We start from the raw sequence: 5179 nt of genomic DNA on the forward strand, positions 1-5179 counted from the left end.
AAACTACCAAAGACACTCTTCTACATAAAGTACTAAAGACACTATTCTACATTAATACCAAAGACACTCTTCTTCATACTACCAAAGACACTCTTCTACATAATACTAAAGGCACTCTTCTACATTAATACAAAAGACACTCTTTTACATTCTTTGGTCACTCTTCTATATATACTACCATAGATACTCTTCTTTATACACATACCAAAGACACTTTTTACATATTACCAAAGACACTGGATTCTACCCATACCAAAGACACTCTTCTTCATACTACCAAAGACACCTATAATTCTATATACTACCATAAATACTCTTCTTTATACACATACCAAAGACACTCTTTTACATATTACGAAAGACACTAGATTCTTTATACTACCATAAATACTCTTTTTTATACACATACCAAAGACACTCTTCTTCATACTACTAAAGACACTCTTCTACTTATATTACAAAGGCATTGTTGATCATCTCCTTATATTAACAGCTACACCATACACAGGACTGAAATTTAATCTTTCTAATATCCCAAACCTTCCAATATTGATTTCAATTCATTACTAGACAGAACTTGACAAAATCACTGGCTTTGGTTAATATGAAGGTTACTGCATGCTAGTAACCCTTCCAGAGCAGCTAATATCATTTCTCAGAAAAAGGTTCATATTTTTTTTTATTTTGAAATAAAACTGTTATAATATCATTATACATGTATATAAAAAAGGTCTAATTATATGCATATTTTTTTGGGGTTGCTGTCTCATCCTCAATTAACTTGAATATATTTGCTTATATCATAGATATCTTGATGGCAGGGTTTTCCTTTATGCATTCTCTTTACTCTAGTGTTTATTTATTTACTAATTATTCTCTGAATATTATATTTAAGCACCCTTAATCTGTTCTTAATTTTTTGGCAAAATTTTCTCTTTCCTCTTAACCCCCACCTAGACCATCATATAGGTAAATTTTTCAAAACTTATTTCACAAAACTTTATTTTTTATTTGAATAAAAAATCATATTATTAATACAGATTTAAATATTCAGAATAAGACAGAAATCATCACATTAAAAAAAATATAATAAAATAAAAACAAACAAATTTCAAATATGAAACACCTCGACTAAATAATAAATTATTACTGTAATAAAAGCCAAATCTTGAGATTCATTGATCTAATATATCTGACTATCCCTCTGACTGTACACATCTGTATTGACAACTTTGTTTAGAACCATTTCCTTATATATCTCTTTCATTTCTGTTACTTTAGTAGCATCAGTTTATTGATCAAAGTGTTACCTTTAAGGAAATGAAATGACAAAGAATTCCTTTTGTGAAATCTGAAATCATTGGATTTTCAAAGGACATGATTTTGTTTTTAAATTTGTCTTCGGTATTGATTTAATGCTTCTTTTCATGCCTAATAACACTTACTTCACAGTAGGAATGTCCATTATCTCTCTATAATTAGTAGATCTAAGCCAATCAAGACTGTTTTATGAAATCTTGTATGGTATTGTCTTAAAATCTAATTTTGCAATGTTTTTCCCATTAAGGGGGTACTCAATTTTAATACAATACTTTGACTAAAATATATTTGGTTCATTTAATTTTCAGAAAATTTTGACAAAATAAATTAACTTTGACCTGTTGACAAAATTTTTTAAATTTCAAGATAATTGAACCACACATTTTACAGGAATAATTTCATTGGATATATAACAGTTTGACAAAAAATAATTTTGAACATTTAGAAGCTAGATTTCTATTTAGTATTAGTATGTGATTAAAACGGTCAGCTGATTTTTGAAGAGTTAACTCCCTTAGGTGTTTTCACCCCTTTAAACAAAAGAGCTAGTACATGCATATGTACAACATCTCTTAAATATTGAATGACCTGGTAAATGTGCAGTTATGCAGGTATGTGCATGTACCATCCTGAATAGGCATGACATATTTGCCACTGGACATTAAGTAAATACCATAAGCAATCAATTAATCAACCTCCATCCAAGATTTTCTACTTGGTAGAGTTTTCTAACAACGGAATTTGGAACCCTCAGTCCTGGTCATAATGGAACTCAATCAGGTTATGAGGTAACAGGTAATAATATATCAGTAGTTTATGTGGTCAGTCGATATAAATGAATAAATTTTATGTGACACACAATCCTGTTAAACAACTAGAATTCTTCCAACCTTCTACATTACTAAGTTTCAATCCTCAGAGGCATACAAATAACTATTTTTACCCAATGATCAATCAAATGTCCCATTTCTGGTAATAATAATCCAGACCAAGGAAATTACAAGCTATCTTACTATTTCTTTTATGGACTACTTAAACCATCCCAAGAAAATTCATCAACATTTGACAATTAATTTTCTGCATCAGACAAAACTTGTCAACATAAACAACTTAACCTATTTATTGTAGATTGATATGGAGACACTGATACATCAGATATTTGAATGAATAAAGTTAGAGACAAGAGACCAGCACCAGAGTTTGAAATTAGCAGGGCCTACTCGCCAATGGTCCCTAAAATTTGGTGTGGGCTACTAAAATTTCTGTTTTTCTTGGATAGAACTCAGTATATATTGCATTGGCTACCAAAATTTAAGCTGTGGGCTACCAGATAATGCCAAAATTTTAACTTCAATCCCTGAGCACAATAATAAAGTATGATGATATATTATAGAAAGAATATTAAATTAAAGTAGGGAATAGTAGTGTCACTGGGTAAGAACCCCCTCCCCCCACTCCCCCTTTCATCATAGGTCTCTTGAATCAAATTAGGAACATAAAATTTTCAATTACCACAAGAACACCCCCTCCTCACATGCTCTTTTTAATTTCTGTATCAATGTCATGAAAGCTTGGACGACTCTAAAATCAAGGTGACATGAAATCATTATCAAAATTAGAAAATAATATTCTCACCAAGTTTGAACTGTAAGTGTAAATTTATCCGGACAAAAATCAGAATAACATAATTTTCAACTAAAAAATATTAATTAAATAAAAAATAAAATCAAGAGGACACAACATTATATTTTTGGCAAAAACTAGTAAAAAGTTATCAGTCCCAAAAACAGGATGTTTCACATTCAATGATTACAGATGTTGTTAATAGTCTAGTTGGAAAGGAAAGGACCAGTTTAGTAGGTGTACCTTAAGTATTAGTATAGTACTTGTCTTTGTACTGTAAATTACTCTTGAGTGGATACCAATGAGGAAGAGGTAACCATATCCTATCCTTACCAATCAGGAAAATCAAGTAATCGTTTCCTATCTTCTTGCATTTTTACACAATGTACATAACTTTTAGGAACTTTTAGGTATACTCTTATCTTCCTTCTCCAATCCCCTTCATAACTCAAATTTCGTATTATTTATTTTTTTGAACATCATAAATAAGGGTATGGATGAGGGGTCCTTTATTTCTGTACTCTTAAAATCTTTCCCCACTATTCTCTATTCTTTAATACTTGAAGAACCTATTTTTCTCTAATTTTTTATTTTTTTGGTTAATTTTCTGCCCATCCAGACCCTCGTTCATGTGTAATTTTTCCAAAGTAGAATAATCTTGACTACATATATTATACTATTATGTGCCCACCCTCCTCTAAGATCTGGACCCTCAGTTGCAGTTAACCATTCCTTCCAGTTGTTGTGCCCCTCCTACCCAATGTGGACCCTCAGTTGCAATCAACCATTCCTTCCTATTGTTCTAAGTTATATCATTATTGCATCTCAACAGATGTTTTTTTATGTCTGAAGGCTGGTAATGATTATATATATATATCAACACATATATACATAGAATCATAGATCTGACATTAATATGATCAATGTCAGAACATAAAGGAGTCTATAATAGCTGTTACTGCAAATTCAGAAATTATTGCGATGTTTTTATTATTGCGAAAAATGCGACAGGGTAATAATCGCAACAATTTAAACTCGCATTTTGAAATTTTTTATATGAATTAAACAGGACTTTTCTCAATATCGGAAAAATTAAAATCGCATTTTAGTCTAAAATAACAAAATCGCAATAATAAATGCACGCAATAATTTCTGAATTTACAGTATTGATAAATCACTTATCCTCCTAGAGTCCTACAAAATTTGAATTATTGTGTAACACCCTATTTCAATTTCCCACTATTTTTCTGATTAACAACTCTAATTTCCCCCCTTTTTTCTGTTTGGAAGTCTAATTTCCCCCCTTTTTTCTGTTTGGAAGTCTAATTTCCCCCCTTTTTTCTGTTTGGAAGTCAAATTTCCCCCTAATTTTTCAGTTTGACACTCAAAATTTTTCTGCTTATCCATTGACAGTTGAAGATCCAGGATTTTGAAAAAGGAGGCCCACCAAGGCAGTGTTAGGAGCGAGCATTATCCATACATGTAGGTCCATATGATGTCCACCCCCTCCCACTTTTCCACTCCCCTAAATCTGCCTCTGATGGATAACTTCTTTATAATGAATAGTAATTGGATTATTCCAAGAATCCTCTCACTTTTCAGATTCAATCCTTTTTACTTTCAATGTTCCCAATCTGACATACAAGAATTAGATACGACAAATTTCTCATAGCTTTTTGTTTGACTATGTTGACACGTAGATTTTTTAAAAATTTTCTAATTCAAATTGTTTTTTTCTCTTTTTTTCTTATTTTTAATCAAAATATCAATAAAGCACAACCAAAATGTGAATGATTCCAATCAATGTATAACAATCCATATGTCACTGTACTGAAAAATCCATTGCCAACATAAATATTGAGTGCCTGCAAACTCAGATTCCAAACAACTTCATTGAGAGATTTTGTCAAGTGCCTTTTAAGTTGGGTTGCTTCCAGAACTTTCCAATATATATATATCTAAACTAATGCTATTTAAATTATAATCTATTTGTAAAGTTTTTTTTTCCTTGTTCCTAAATCAGATCATTAAGATCAAATCTAATGAATGGGATATTTTAAAGCTTTTATCTTTATTTCAAAATCAGTAAATACTATTTAAGACCTCTAGCATGTTCTTTTAAAATGTGTTTTAACTTTTTAGTTTTAATTAAATTTTGTGATTGACGATACAAATTATGACAATGCCAAAATAAAGCGTCAAACACTTGTACATCCAAGAAGTTAAAGTAGCCTGA

This window comes from Mytilus californianus, unplaced genomic scaffold (assembly GCF_021869535.1).
Source record: "Mytilus californianus isolate M0D057914Y unplaced genomic scaffold, xbMytCali1.0.p SCAF_18, whole genome shotgun sequence".
In the NCBI taxonomy this organism is placed as follows: domain Eukaryota; kingdom Metazoa; phylum Mollusca; class Bivalvia; order Mytilida; family Mytilidae; genus Mytilus; species Mytilus californianus.